The following is a 16,854-nucleotide window of genomic DNA, read 5'->3' on the forward strand; positions in this document are numbered from 1 at the left end:
TTTTCCTTTTCTACACAGCGCTGATGCTCCCGTGCTGCGTTCAGGTGCTCAAGCGAACCTCGTACTTTTTTTTTACCAGCAAAGTGCCGAGTAATTTCAGAAAAATGTTAACACAACATACAACCCACTAACAATTTAAATGATCCCGTTAAAGAGGTGGGTATAGGTTAAAAAACAAAAAACAAAAAAAAACCACGATATTTTACTGACAATACAAGAGAATGAAGATGATGGAAATCAGCCAGGACAAGTCATTAAATATCTGTTAAATGTAGGTGTGTAAATCCACAAAGAACTGTGAACCTCAGCAGCAGTAGTATCACAGGTCATCTGCTCACAGCCTGTACACTAAGAAAATCTACTGGAGCACTCAATAGAAATAATTGTGAGACGTGATTATGTTTAGAGGCAAAGGTCACCATTTACAATGTAGGCAACGTAAAATAGAGATATATTTTTAATCATTCTTCCTTTTCTGTTCTACTACCCAGTTCAAGCTGAGTGCATTCATTGGAATTAAAATTCAGACTAAGATAAAGTTAGTATTTTCAATCTATTATTTTATTATTACATTAATGTATCAGAAGGTTCAGTTAACTTTGCATAAAAAAGATGGCAGGAATTTTCTTAAAGGAGCTACCTTTACTTTCTTACTTTGAGTTCATTTCGGAACCTGAGTATTTTTTTAACACAAGTACCTGTACTTCTACTTAAGTTCAGAATTTCTGTACTTCTGCTCCCTCTGGATAAATAGGTGTACAAATTTCCCGAAACACTGAAGGCAGCATCTCCCAGCCGTCTCTTCCAGTCTCCGGGCGCACAGGCGCAATGGCCCCTTGATAAGAAAGGGGAATGAGGTGTGTGTGTGTGTGTGTGTGTGTGTGTGTGTGTGTGTGTGTGTGTGTGTGTGTGTGTGTGGATAACTTAATGACCAACCTAATAGTCATCCACAGTCATCGTCGCATGTGGTATTTTTCTCATGCACAATACTTCCTGGATTACTGATTTACTAAGCTTGTGGGTGTGGTGGCATATTCGATGTTTAACTGCTCTACAGATACTTGAAAAGTGTGGAAATTGCTGTGAAAACTATCGTGATATTGGTACTGCAGTATGTTTCTAAATTGTTTTGTATGATGCTTATACTGTGAATAAATGGGCTAATATATACATTTGACTTAGAGCACCTCTTGCTGGAAATACATTTAATTACACCAGTGCTGCTCCCATAGTAGGAGTAAGAATAGAGAAGTACTATGGAGTTACTGTATATGCAAAGTTAATGACTTTTTCTCAGTGTTATTATTATTATTCCTTATTTTTATGGCAGGTGCACGTGTACTTACTACTTGGCAGTTTGAACATCTTCATTGCATTCTTTGCTGCTAAATAGATGACGCATATGCCCCTTTACCAGGTTAATTTTGCATGCATCATAAGGAAATGAATTCCCTGTTTGGCCTGAATGCCTCCTGGCTCATCTTCAAACCCTGCACTGTACCAGTAAGCATAATGTTAACATCTGATTAAAAAAAAAAAAAACTGTCAAGGTATGAATACACTAAGATAACCATAATTTGTCAGGACAGCTACTTTTTATGCTAAAGAATGTTGTTTGCCCAGATAGTTGCCAGGTATGTTCACTTAAGCTGCAGCTGTGTTAACAAAACAAGTACAAACATGCCAGTCGGTAAGTCGGTTTATTTAAGATATTTCAGTATATATTATGTGTTTGTAATTTTCCATATAAAATACATAATTTCTTTTATTTATGCAGTTGCTTTGATCAATATGGTGTCCAAAAGAGAAAATATATAACATGAGGGTTTGTTCCTAGTAACACACAACGTTAGACACGTTTATCGCGTCGCATCAGTTTATAAACTATAAATACAAAAATACGTACGTCAAACCGATATGAATATTGTGACTGAGCAAATTGTGTTGTTTTAATTAGTAAATATGTCTAGCTGGCAAAGTAAAAGAAATGTTATGAGGAGTGAGGAGTTATGCAACTGGGGAAAACCCCAGCAAATGCTTTATTTCCTTAAAGAACAGCACTCAAAACATTAAAAGGAGCAGGTGACGAGGTGAAATGTTGGCAGGTTGACATTTAATTATTACCAATCAATTATAGATTACAGATTATTTTTGAGCCAAGATCTTGAGTTTAGGTAATCAGGATTGACTATAAAACTGCCCTCGGTTTAAAAAATGGTCAATGCAATACTAAGAGAATAAGCTTTTTTCCCACATAAGCTGTAATCCTTTTTTAAGCAGTTCCTTGCAGTTCCTTCCACTGAAGTTACTGCACGTCACCATTCTGCACGTTGTATATTAAAAAAAATATTTATCCTGAAGAAAAATATTGCCAGAATGCCCATGAAAAATCACAGAGACATGACTTGACAGTACTCACTGCAGCATTTTGCGGTCACCCAAAGATATTTCAGGGAGTTTTGAGAACAACTGGATAATAATGGGTTAGTCCAGTCTAGAACTAATAAATAACTAATGAATTCATTTTTCAGCACCAGAATGATACAACACGTTTCTAATTTTTGAGATATTGTGCAAATACAAAGAAGCAGTCCTACGTATCTTGGTCAAAAATGACCCCAACATTCCTCACAGTGTTACTGGAGGCCAAGGTAATGCAATTTAGAGTAAGCATCTGGTTAAACACCATGTTCCTAAGTTTTTTAGGGCCAAGCAAAAAAAACTTTCTTTCACTCCAGCTTTTTTATGTTGCTTTTGTGAATATAGCCTGCTGTGGCATCAGACTTTTCCTAATCTCTTCTATATTCTGTAGTTTCTGCTTTACAACCAGGTTGTTGTACTTGTCCTGAATATTTTTTCTTATAGAGCCGTCTTATATTATAGTCTTTGACATACAGCCACAGTAGCTCAGTTAACAAGGTTTACTGAGAATGTCAACAAGCAGCTAATCTGCCCTGAATCTGCCATATAATCAGACGTGCAGGCTTTTGAACTGAGCACAGATAAAAAGCTGAAACAGCTGAATGGACTCTCTCCTCTTTAGTCCAGAGAATGTGGAGTCTATGTTTTTAAATTTTTATTTGTCTGACCACAGAGCAGTTTTCCACTTTGCCTCAATTTTGGCTTTTTTTTTTCAGAATGATAAAGCTTTAACCTGCATTTGTGGATGGCATGGTGAACTATTAGTGACTGTCCATCTTTCCTTCGCTACATTTCTAATATGCTCTTTTTATACCCAGTCATGTTTCTGACCTGTTGCCAATTATCCTGCTTCGTTGCAAAATGTTCTTCCTGCTTTTTTTTGGTATCACCTAATTTTTCAGCTTTTAGTTGCTCACACGCAAACTTTGTTGAGACATGTTGCTGCTATCAGATCCAAGTTAAGTTTAGATTTTACTTCCTGATAGTTTTGTCAAATGATTTGTCACAGAAGAATCTGTTTTACTTCCTTTAGTCTTAGCTACACCCACAAGGATGATCTTTAAACAGTCACAGCAGAAGTTAAGCACTAATAAACTCTGACATTGTCATGCTCAATGAATCCTAAGGGGCACTTGGAGTATTTTTTTTCTAAGAATCGGTAAGAACAATTTATATATCTAACATATTTAACTGGAATGTTTTCTAAGGATCTGTTTCCACATCTGCACATCCACACATATGTTATATTTATAGTAGCAAAGATATATTTATTTTACATTAAACAGTTTAACATTATGACTTTTTTCATAGTTTGGATTTATGGATTATAGACTGATCATCCTGGTGTTCACAGGTTGGTGCCTCTTTTTCTATTTAAAAAATCATTACAGGTCAAAAGTCTTCCTTTAATCCTACCTACATACATGTGTTTCTAGATAACATGTAACTGCAACAGAGTGGTCAGCTTGAAAAAAAAAAAGCTGTATCCATCAGTCGTAAATGTATTCTTGAGCAGCAGTCCACAACCACTGGGCCATGGACTGATACTGGTCCGTGAGTCGTTTGGTACCAGGCTGTGGCTTGGGTTGTGCGTTGAGGCTCAGGTGTGAAATTTATGGTTTTCAGGGTTTTTAATCTTTTTTTTTTTTATCGTTTCTATCGTAAAATTGGTTTCCCTGGGTCTTTCCCATATGTTATGTTCTTTTTTTTTGTACCGGTACTGGTTTTATTTATTAATGTTTTATAGACATGACACCTTAAAGGTCGGTCCATGAAAGCACTGTCAGACATAAATCGGTCCATGTTGTAAAAAAGGTTGGGCACCGCTGCTCTAGAGGACATCTGGATTTGTTGCTGTAGTCATAATTTTAGATTTTTCTTAAAACTATGACAAAAACTAACTAACTAAACTAACTAAATTAATTCAAATACAATACAGATTTCAATCAGTTCCGAATACTGTCTGACGCATACTTCCCCACAGTTATGTAAACCTGTTCAATGGTTTTTATGAGCATGAAACTGAAGCTAGCTCTAGCTAAGCCTGCAGAGGACAAATTGTCTCAGTTTTAGATTTTAAATTCAGTGCTGTTTAGTCTAGGTTAGGTGCAGCATTCATTAATGTTATATAACACAGGTATGTAAAAGTAAAGTCAATGACACGGTATTGAAGGAGGTATTTTCATGATATAGATTTATGGTGAAACACAAAAATCATATCATTGATTAAGACACTTTGTGAAACCATGAAGCAATATTTCTAATAATATATCTGATTCATATTCCCTTTTATATCATTTTGTTAAATAACATATAAATTCTACATAATTCATAATGCTACATAATTTAATAATGCCTTATTTCAGGAGCACTGGTTAGTGTTGCCTTTTGTCAGACTCGTCAGTACTACTTTGTGAGCACCTCAAAGACATGGACAGATGCACAGAGTCACTGCAGAAATGTCTTCACTGACCTGGCAACCATAGAAAACACAGCTGATCTTTATGCTGTCACAAGCATTGCACCAAACACAGGTGAGTGTTTAATATTTGAAGTAAAAATAATACATAACAAACTGTAAAAATATATACATTCACAATAATAAAACTTTTGAGAAACCTTAAAGGAATACAGAAAACTGCATCTTTTTAAACAGGTAAGGCATGGATAGGTCTCCATGATGACCTGCAGAACAGTTGGAGATGGTCCCTAAATGACAGCAGCTTCTATGGCGTGGGAGAGGCAGCATTTAGAAACTGGTACCCTAATTCGCCCAACAATCTTAATGGACAGCAACAGTACTGTGTGGCACTTTTAAGTGGGAGTTCATACAGTGATAGATGGGATGACCGTGATTGTGGCGATAAATACTTCTTTGTGTGCTATAATGGTGAGTTTACATGGAGTAAGAATTAACAATGTGTCAAATATTTCTCCTAAATCATTTTGACCTATTCAGTCTAGATCATAAATCTACTATTAGGTCTCCCTTTTCATTTCCTGAACTCCACACACATTTTATTGAAAATATATAATAGGCAAGTCCAACCTATCAGTCTACTGGTTCATTATTTCTGTATATTTGCAGGTACAATAAATGGTGAAGCATCCTTTGTTAAGGTTAACAGTGCTGTAAATTGGACTGATGCTCAGAGTTTCTGCAGGAATAATTACGTTGATCTAGCCAGGTATAGTATCCACTAAAGAAGACTTTTCTGTTTATTATGTCAGGGCCATTAGCTGATTAGTTGGTTGCCTACTTTTGTTTTAGTCTTTTTTTTTTCTTTTTTTTTAAGGTAATAGAAAATAATGAAAATATACTACACAAAAAGGTGTTTGTTATATGTAAGACTGCTGTTCCCCTGTTTGTTGCTGGTTGACACCAAATCTCGAAGGAGCCATTAAACGCACTTTATTTTAAAATAATTTAAATAAGTTCTAATAATATATTGGAAAATGCATTGCATGTTGAAGTATCGGTTGTTTTACTTCTGCTTTAAAAATCCAACTCTTCTTCTTGCAGTATACGAAATCAGACAGAAAGTCAAAAGATCGCGGTCCTAGCAAATGGAGTTTTTGTGTGGATCGGTCTGTATCGGCAAAAAGTGTGGTCTGATGGGACTGACTATCTATTTCAATACTGGGCCAGTGGGCAACCAGACTCTGGAAATGAGCGGTGTGTTGCTGCAGATTTCAGTGACTCAGGACGATGGTCGGATGAATTGTGCTCTAACAACTTTCCATCCATCTGTTTTACTACAAGTAATAGATCCAATTTCTACTCTCACATACTGAATAGATATTCATTTTTGAGTTAAGGCAGTTTACTATGAGGTGCTGTAAGGGACATTATTACTGAAACGCTCTCACACACACACTACTGAAACGCTCTCACACACACTACTGAAATTTTATCTCTCACACACCCTACTTTAAGGTGTCTTGGATAAATACAATAAAATAAAACCAGTAACGCTACCCAAAAAAAGAAGATTTATTCATAACACACAGGAAAAGGCCCAGGGAAACCAAGTTAACAATATAAACTATATAAAAATACAAAAACGATAAATACCCTGAAAACCATAAATTCCAAACTCAAGCCTCAACTCTTGCGACCCGGTACCAAACAACTCACAGACAGGTACTGGTCCAGGACCTGGGGGTTGGGGACGGCTGTGCTTGTAGCCTAAGTGAAGCATCCATTCCTGGATTCAAGGGAGCTAAAATATTGTTAAGTAATGCGGCTTGAATCCAGGAATGGATTCAAGGTGCAACACGGAATTTGGCAAGTATGTCCTGTTTCCCCTAAGCTTTTTATATCGGCAACTCAGTTGTTAACACTATTAATCAAAAATTCTAACGACATAGAAGGAATATAAATTTTTAATAAAGACTTCAAAATAAGTCAATTCGCAGATGATACATCTATTTTTTTGATAGATAAATACGTGGTAGAGAAAACTAAATTTTCTCTAAAGCTTCTGGTTTATCTCTCAGTATCAAAAACTGTGAACCACTCCCGATTCATACAAGCTCTGACTCCTCAATAGCTTTGGTTAGAGTTGAATCTAAAGTTAAATATATAGGGCTGATAATATCTAAAAAACCTAATTAGCAGAGAAGACACTAATATTTCTAACTGTATCATGGAGACGAAGAAATCACTTAGCCACTGGTTAACCAGAGACCTCGCTATTTTTGGCATCCTATCTAAAGCTGAAGGCATCTCCAAATTGATTTATCCTTGTCACTCTCTATATATCTCCTCTAAAAGCATTAATAAGGCTGACACAGTTATTTTCAAATTTTTGTGGAGGAATAAAACCCATTACATTGAAAGATCTCAGCTTGTGAAGGAATACAATAAAGGTGGTATCAAAACTCCAGAATTTGAATTTATGGTTGGTACCCTTAGAATTAAATGGTTAAAATCTTGTCTGCCACAGCCAGACTCTACGTAGTTCCACATCCCATGATCCTTGTTTAACAAAATAGGAGGATTAGAGTTTATTTTGAAATGTGATTTTGAGGTAAATAAAATCCCGATCAGACTTTCCAAAACAGACTTTGCATTTTGCAAAATGAGATTTACCCACAACTTCTCCCCATAATTCAACCTTATGGAATAATAGGGTAATAACACTTAATCAAAAATCAATTTTCAAGAGCGACTGGTTTAAACAAAAAGATTATATTCATAACAGATTTGTTGGATTATAACTGTGTCATTCTAAGTTACACAGACCTTTCAGAAAAATATTGTCTAAACTGTTCTCAAAGAGAATATAACAAATTTTGTAAACTGGTCCCACTGCCTCTGCTTCATTTGATTAAAATTTTTATGATATACAATAATTTCTCATCAGTGCTCCCAAATTTATTGCTAGGGCAATGTCAGCTGTTTGATAAAAATGCAATAATACATTTATTAGTAGTTTCTTCAAAGACAAAATATTTCATAGTTACAACAGAATGGTTACATTGCATAGTTCTAATTTAGTTATTTCATATACACTGGATAAAGCATACTAAAAATTTATGAAATAGCCTATTCTACCTAAAGTAAAAAAAAACAAAAAAACAAAAAACACTTTAAAGTAATAAACAAAATTAATCCTGTGGCAGAATTTCTAAAAAAGAGATTTGGCTTTAAGGTGGATCAGTGTTCTTTTTGTACTGATGAAAATGAAACCCTAGAACATCTTTTTTTTTTCTATGCCCTATCACACAGTGCATTTGGTGTGACTTAAAAAATTGGATTTCCCTAAATATTAATGATGTGCAACTATTTGAATTACATCACAATTTTTTTTATATGGATCATCTAGCATTGGGTGTCTCAGACATTATTAACATCTTTATACTCTTGAGTAAATATCATGTCCATTGTGCTAAATGGAGGAACGCTAAGCCTTCTCTCCCTGGTTTTATTAATAATTTTAAGATATTTTTTTCTTTGTTAAAAAAGACAAAAAGCACATATGCCCCAAAAAATTAACCAGGATAATGCCCGTCTTCTGCTATTCTAAATTTTGACTTGTGCTGAGGCTAATATATTGTTAAGTAATGCAGCTGCTTCACTTAGGCTACTAGCAGGTTGCTGAGTAGACATCTGTGTGGTGGTTTGTTTGAAATCTACCACTTTTTCCTTCAGTTTCCTTGTCAGGAAACAACTTCCTGTTCAACTGAAACGCCTTCCTGTTTAACTGAAACGCCTTCCTGTTACACTGAAATGCGTTGGTTTTTCAGTAGTGTGTGTGAGAGCTAAAATTTCAGTAGTGTGTGTGAGAGCGTTTCAGTAGTGTGTGTGAGAGCGTTTCAGTAGTGTGTGAGAGCGTTTCAGTAGTGTGTGAGAGAGCGTTTCAGTAGTATGTGAGAGCGTTTCAGTAGTATGTGAGAGCGTTTCAGTAGTGTGTGAGAGAGCGTTTCAGTAGTGTGTGAGAGCGTTTCAGTAGTATGTGAGAGCGTTTCAGTAGTGTGTGAGAGAGCGTTTCAGTAGTGTGTGTGAGAGCGTTTCAGTAGTGTGTGTGAGAGCGTTTCAGTAGTGTGTGAGAGCGTTTCAGTAGTGTGTGAGAGAGCGTTTCAGTAGTATGTGAGAGCGTTTCAGTAGTGTGTGAGAGAGCGTTTCAGTAGTGTGTGTGAGCGCGTTTCAGTAGTATGTGAGAGCGTTTCAGTAGTGTGTGTGAGAGCGTTTCAGTAGTGTGTGAGAGAGCGTTTCAGTAGTGTGTGAGAGAGCGTTTCAGTAGTGTGTGAGAGAGCGTTTCAGTAGTATGTGAGAGCGTTTCAGTAGTATGTGAGAGCGTTTCAGTAGTGTGTGAGAGAGCGTTTCAGTAGTGTGTGTGAGAGCGTTTCAGTAGTGTGTGTGAGAGCGTTTCAGTAGTGTGTGAGAGCGTTTCAGTAGTGTGTGAGAGAGCGTTTCAGTAGTATGTGAGAGCGTTTCAGTAGTGTGTGAGAGAGCGTTTCAGTAGTGTGTGTGAGCGCGTTTCAGTAGTATGTGAGAGCGTTTCAGTAGTGTGTGTGAGAGCGTTTCAGTAGTGTGTGAGAGAGCGTTTCAGTAGTGTGTGAGAGAGCGTTTCAGTAGTGTGTGAGAGAGCGTTTCAGTAGTGTGTGAGAGAGCGTTTCAGTAGTGTGTGAGAGAGCGTTTCAGTAGTGTGTGTGAGAGCGTTTCAGTAGTGTGTGAGAGAGCGTTTCAGTAGTGTGTGTGAGAGCGTTTCAGTAGTGTGTGAGAGAGCGTTTCAGTAGTATGTGAGAGAGCGTTTCAGTAGTGTGTGAGAGAGCGTTTCAGTAGTATGTGAGAGCGTTTCAGTAGTGTGTGTGAGAGCGTTTCAGTAGTGTGTGAGAGAGCGTTTCAGTAGTATGTGAGAGCGTTTCAGTAGTGTGTGTGAGAGCGTTTCAGTAGTGTGTGAGAGAGCGTTTCAGTAGTATGTGAGAGCGTTTCAGTAGTGTGTGAGAGAGCGTTTCAGTAGTGTGTGAGAGAGCGTTTCAGTAGTATGTGAGAGCGTTTCAGTAGTGTGTGTGAGAGCGTTTCAGTAGTGTGTGAGAGAGCGTTTCAGTAGTATGTGAGAGCGTTTCAGTAGTGTGTGTGAGAGCGTTTCAGTAGTGTGTGAGAGAGCGTTTCAGTAGTATGTGAGAGCGTTTCAGTAGTGTGTGTGAGAGCGTTTCAGTAGTGTGTGAGAGAGCGTTTCAGTAGTATGTGAGAGCGTTTCAGTAGTGTGTGTGAGAGCGTTTCAGTAGTGTGTGAGAGAGCGTTTCAGTAGTATGTGAGAGCGTTTCAGTAGTGTGTGAGAGAGCGTTTCAGTAGTGTGTGAGAGAGCGTTTCAGTAGTATGTGAGAGCGTTTCAGTAGTGTGTGAGAGAGCGTTTCAGTAGTGTGTGAGAGCGTTTCAGTAGTGTGTGAGAGCGTTTCAGTAGTGTGTGAGAGAGCGTTTCAGTAGTATGTGAGAGCGTTTCAGTAGTGTGTGAGAGAGCGTTTCAGTAGTGTGTGAGAGCGTTTCAGTAGTGTGTGAGAGAGCGTTTCAGTAGTGTGTGTGAGAGCGTTTCAGTAGTGTGTGAGAGAGCGTTTCAGTAGTGTGTGAGAGAGCGTTTCAGTAGTATGTGAGAGCGTTTCAGTAGTGTGTGAGAGAGCGTTTCAGTAGTGTGTGAGAGCGTTTCAGTAGTGTGTGAGAGCGTTTCAGTAGTGTGTGAGAGAGCGTTTCAGTAGTGTGTGTGAGAGCGTTTCAGTAGTGTGTGAGAGAGCGTTTCAGTAGTGTGTGAGAGCGTTTCAGTAGTGTGTGAGAGAGCGTTTCAGTAGTGTGTGTGAGAGCGTTTCAGTAGTGTGTGTGAGAGCGTTTCAGTAGTGTGTGAGAGCGTTTCAGTAGTGTGTGAGAGAGCGTTTCAGTAGTGTGTGTGAGAGCGTTTCAGTAGTGTGTGTGAGAGCGTTTCAGTAGTGTGTGAGAGCGTTTCAGTAGTGTGTGAGAGAGCGTTTCAGTAGTGTGTGAGAGAGCGTTTCAGTAGTGTGTGTGAGAGCGTTTCAGTAGTGTGTGAGAGAGCGTTTCAGTAGTGTGTGAGAGCGTTTCAGTAGTGTGTGAGAGAGCGTTTCAGTAGTGTGTGAGAGAGCGTTTCAGTAGTATGTGAGAGCGTTTCAGTAGTGTGTGAGAGAGCGTTTCAGTAGTGTGTGAGAGAGCGTTTCAGTAGTGTGTGAGAGCGTTTCAGTAGTGTGTGAGAGAGCGTTTCAGTAGTGTGTGTGAGAGCGTTTCAGTAGTGTGTGTGAGAGCGTTTCAGTAGTGTGTGAGAGAGCGTTTCAGTAGTGTGTGTGAGAGCGTTTCAGTAGTGTGTGTGAGAGCGTTTCAGTAGTGTGTGAGAGCGTTTCAGTAGTGTGTGTGAGAGCGTTTCAGTAGTGTGTGTGAGAGCGTTTCAGTAGTGTGTGTGAGAGCGTTTCAGTAGTGTGTGAGAGCGTTTCAGTAGTGTGTGAGAGAGCGTTTCAGTAGTGTGTGTGAGAGCGTTTCAGTAGTGTGTGAGAGAGCGTTTCAGTAGTGTGTGAGAGCGTTTCAGTAGTGTGTGAGAGAGCGTTTCAGTAGTGTGTGTGAGAGCGTTTCAGTAGTGTGTGTGAGAGCGTTTCAGTAGTGTGTGAGAGAGCGTTTCAGTAGTGTGTGTGAGAGCGTTTCAGTAGTGTGTGAGAGCGTTTCAGTAGTGTGTTTGAGAGCGTTTCAGTAGTGTGTGTGAGAGCGTTTCAGTAGTGTGTGTGAGAGCGTTTCAGTAATAATGTCCCTTACGGCACCTCATAGTTTATCATGCACCTCTTTGCTACTGAATTCTCATAGTCAAACCAGTACTTTTGGTTTGGGAACAAGTAGTCCTGTAAGATAAAAGTGCCAGTGAAAAAGATGTTTATATTTATATTTTGTGCATGAAACAAAGGCAGACACAATCATTTTAATATTATATACTATATTAGAATATACAGTTCTTCACAGTTTGCATGCCAGCTAAATACAGTGCAAATCTACTGATGTAAATTTAAAAACAGTATCTGTAAAGTGATTATTGGGCTTTGTTAAAATGGCACCAAACAAATAGCTAAGGATTTCACAAACACTGGCAAAACAGTTTTTGTTGTTTCTGTCATTTGCAGTGATGTTCAGACTAACAGGACAAACTGAGAGCAGCATCGCTCTGCAGTGGAATAAGATCAGCAACAATGTCGGCTTTATTCTCCAGTTTAATGGTACAGAGACAAACATCAGTGCACCAGCTGGAAATGGACCAGTAATTCAAACAGTCTCATCTCTCACTGCTGGAACTCAATACACATTCACTCTCTACTCTGTGTTTGAGAACATCAGAAGCAGTGGAGTCAGCATTACTGCAGTCACTGGTATGATACTACATTTCTTGCTCACTGTATCCCCCCATTATAATATCTGCTTATATATGTGTGTGTGTGTTTATATATATATATATATATATATATATATATATATATATATATATATATATATATATATATATATATATATATATATATATATATATATATATATATATGAAACAGTAGACAGTATGTGCAAATATTTACCTGAGATTACATCGATCAATGTCAAGAAGTGTACTCTTTTTTACCAGCAGTGATGATCACACTTAATGGCAAAAGGGTTTGTGTTATAATACTAGTGGCTCTGGTTTAATAGACAGTGCAGATGAAATGCATCTACCAAACGTCTTATCAATAAAACAATAAAAACAACAGAAAGAAAATAGAAATTAAGATGAAAAAAGTTATTTTACATTATTATGTTTATGTCCATATCCAAACAACTTCTGAATTTTTTTATTTTTTCCTGACAAGAACAAATCCAACAATATACTATGTTTTTCTAGAGGTGTTCTGTCTTTGTACATTGCCATACCCAATGAAATTGTGTGTGGTATAGCTTTATAACTTGCCAGGAGTTATATATGTTCAGATCAACCAGTTATAGAGTGTTACAGTTTTTCTCAAATGCTAAAACACATTTCACAAACGTTACCACCAGGTCCCCCAATGTCCAAACACAACACCCTTCTCTAAAGCTACATAAACACAACCACACCTTCCCACTGCAAAACTCAAACTCCCACACCAAGAGAGCAGCTCGAAGCTGTCAAAACTGTAAACACTATACACAGCATTACACACTACAGCAAAACAATTGAAAACACAACGCTCAATTTGTGAGAAGGTTCTTTGTTCCATAACTGCCAATGCATATTTTAGAAACTATACAGTAACGGATCGTCGTAGATCTCTGCAGAGGATTAGGCATTTAGATTTGTGAGTTTCATATGAGTAGTATAAATCTATAGAAAATCCTGCATGTACGTACACTACTGTAACACAACTCAATGCAAAAACAGAATCTATTGCACACAACAGTAATCTTGAAAACATGAACAGGGTGTGAAGTTTTTTTATTTACGTTATTCACACCACACACACACCACAATCACTGTGCGGCATCATGTCGCTGAGCTGTTGCTCGCATCTCGTCCGTAATGATGGTGCAAGGTTGTCTTGCTCTCCCTCCTGGACCTTCTCCTCTCCCATGTTGGCCTTCTCCTCTTCCTCGTTGGTCGCTCCTCTTCCTCCTCTCATTTGAACTCCTCTTCCTCATTGGCCTGCTCCTCTTCTTCCAGGGCCAGCTCTTCTCCCTCCTCTGCATCAGATTCCTCTTCCCCTGACTCTGCCTTCATCCATTGTGTTTGTTTGGAACCTTCAGCATACTGTGCACTCTGAACTTGCTTTTACATGTGGGTACAGCATTAGCAACAAGTGTCTTCAATTTTGAGTCATTGTGTGTAGTGAATGACGCCAGGTGTGTTCCCTGTGTTCAAAGATTGGTGACTGTGGCAAGCATTTTGCATCACATGGGCTTTCATTTGAGGATATGAGCAGAGTTGTTTTGCAACATGTGTTTTAGCAAGGAAAAATGTGTTTAGATTTATGAGTACAGAGGGTTGTGTTTTGTGAATTGTGTCTTCATGTGACATGTGTTTATGGTACTGGAATATGGTGGCTACATTTAGTAAATGTGTTTAGACTACTGGTCATTTGGGTTACAGGATTGGCTTTTGTGTTTTAACATTTGAGAAAAACTGTAATATGAAGTGTTTCTTCAGAGTAAGACGTGCAGCTCAGACTGCTTTCTAATCCTCATCTGTAATTTTATATTCCCAACTCATTGTTACATGTATTTATTTTATAAGGCTATATAAAGATGATAAAAAAAATTCTATAGGTGTTTGTGGGAGCTTAAATTATTGAATTGAAGTAGTGAATTGTGTTATCTTAGTTGTCTTCTGAGGTGGGGATATTTAAATAAATAGTTTGTTTTCAGTTCTCATTTTTTCAAAGGACATGATGATAAGAGTGTGGATTTTTGAATCTTTTAAAACCTTTAAGAAGCCAAATCTTAAAATGTACCATCTGCTGAGTTAAGCTGCAGCTTGGAAATTTTTGAAAACGATAAAGTAATGTAACAACTTTATCTTTAAATAGTTGATTTAATTTAAAAGACTGATAATAGGACATTTTTCTTAGTCATGGGGTCAGCAACAATTTTGGTCTTAAATATACTTATTTTTCACTGACTGAACTTGCTATGAATAATTTTCTTTCTCAGCTCCTCTAAACACAGACAGCTTCATGTCAATTGCACAAACTGAGAGCAGCATCACTCTGCAGTGGAATAAAGTCAACAGCAATGTCAGCTTTGTTCTCCAGTTTAATGGTACAGAGACAAACATCAATGCACCAGCTGGAAATGGGCCAGTGAATCACACAGTCTCATCTCTCACTGCTGGAACTCAATACACATTCACCCTTTACTCTGTGTTTGAGAACGTCAGAAGCAGTGGAGTCAGCATTACTGCAGTCACTGGTGAGTTATTATATTCACACAATTTAATTATTTATTTCACAAAAAACTAAGATAAAATACAAAAAAGGCTTTTAGAAGCACCTTTAGCAGCAATAACTAATAATTTTATCTATAATGGCAAATAATTTTGTTTTGGGTTTTTCTTTTTAAACTTAAATTTAAGCAGTGTTTCAATTTAAGATGCCAGGAACCTGAACTGAATATGCCTTTTTTTCTTTAAATGTAGTTTGTTATCTGAATTAAACATTGCATTACTGAGAGGGTGCTGGTGCTGAACGTAACACTGATCATAGTGCCATCTAGTGGGAACACAAAATTAAACATTTAACGCTTCCCTACACAGATCCAATCAGGTTGACCAGAGCCATCTAAAATTTGATCAGGAAAGCCTTAAGAAGATGGTGTAACTGTATTGTGAGTTTCTATGAAAAGGCATGACTCTGTCAACATGGTGAAGTTTTGAGTGCCCCCATAAAGAAGGAAATTCCTGTAAAGTATGGGTATTATAGGCTACAAACTGTCTGAAAACAGTCCCAACATGACCACATCTTTAAGCCAATAGTAAGGGATACTTAGAGCACCAAATAGTGGGAACAGGAAATGTCATGTTTTGTACTTTGACATACTCTTCCTCACAGGCTGAGCAAATCCACGTGAAAAGTGGTCTGAATAAACTTTAGACCATAATGATTCTGTCGTGTGAAAACTGTGAGGCTTCATTTCACAGTGAGTCAGGATAGTGAGGACATTTTCCATGATCAGGAAATTGCTGAGGGGCTTGGAAAGCTTAAAAAATCTTGAAAATTACACTCACCTCAGTCATGATGAAAACTTATGAAGCTCATGTGGAAATTTATCAAGACAATTTGTAATCACTCATCTTCCTGCTTTCCTGGGTGTGCGGTTGGTTTTCTGTTCATTACATGATAACCACTTTCCCGTGCTGTCAGTCTCAATACTGACATCAAGTCCAATCATCTTCTAGCCCACCTTCTCTGATCCAATCAGCGTCTGCTTTGTGTGGTTTAAATCTGTGCTCACCACCATGCACCCCTTTAGACTCTCTTTCATGCAACCCACCTCCTCCCCATCTTCACCTCAGACACCTCAGCCAGAGCTCTATTCAAATCTCAGTCTTCATCTTCACCACCACCAGTGCCTGGAGGGGGATCTTGTCCTAAATCCTGTCATCACCGGGATTCTGTTCTACCATGATTGGTCATCAGAGCATAATAGGCAAATACATTGATTTCTCTATCTCAATAAATCAAGTTTAGTTCTTCAAATTGATCTTTACTAATTAAAATACTTCATAGTTTTTGTTCATGCATGTGGCAAAATTCCTCTTTAGTCCCAACTGCAGTATTTAAATGAAGCAACCCAAGTGATACGTTTCATCCACATGTATGAAAATTGGTCGTCCACCCAAACCAATCCGAAGGTTCATTGTTCAAGTCCTGCTAAAGGGACGCAAGCTAAAGGGTTCTTGGGCAAGAACACTTCAGCATGTGTCCAATGCATCCACCAGGGTGTGATTGTTTATGTGATAGTTAGCAAAGTAACTCAAGCATAGAATACAGTGCTGTATCAATAAAGATGATTTGGCTTGTAATACAAAGTGCTTGTTTGTCCTGCAGGTGTTGACTGCATAAATTCCCAGTGCTTTGACCCCTGTCAGAACTATACTGCTCTGAATAATGATTGGCGGTCAACAAATAATACAAACATTCAGGACCTACACTGTGATCGTAATATTGACTGGCAAGGCTGGTATCGCCTGTTTCTCAGGCAATCCAGTGCTCGTATTCCAGAGAGGTGCATAGACTCAAACAGGTGTGGGACCCATGCACCTTTGTGGATAACACAACCTCATCCCACACAGGCTGGTGAAATTGTGAATCGCACTGTGTGCAATACTTGGCTTGGCAGTTGCTGCTATTTTAACTCACACACGATCAAAGTCAAACTCTGCTATGGAAACTACTATGTCTACAAACTTGAAAAGCCAGTCACGTGCTATCTTGCATACTGTGCAG

The sequence above is a fragment of the Rhamphochromis longiceps genome, linkage group LG3 (assembly GCF_057381845.1).
Source record: "Rhamphochromis longiceps isolate RC_006_pf linkage group LG3, R_longiceps_female_GT1.1, whole genome shotgun sequence".
In the NCBI taxonomy this organism is placed as follows: domain Eukaryota; kingdom Metazoa; phylum Chordata; class Actinopteri; order Cichliformes; family Cichlidae; genus Rhamphochromis; species Rhamphochromis longiceps.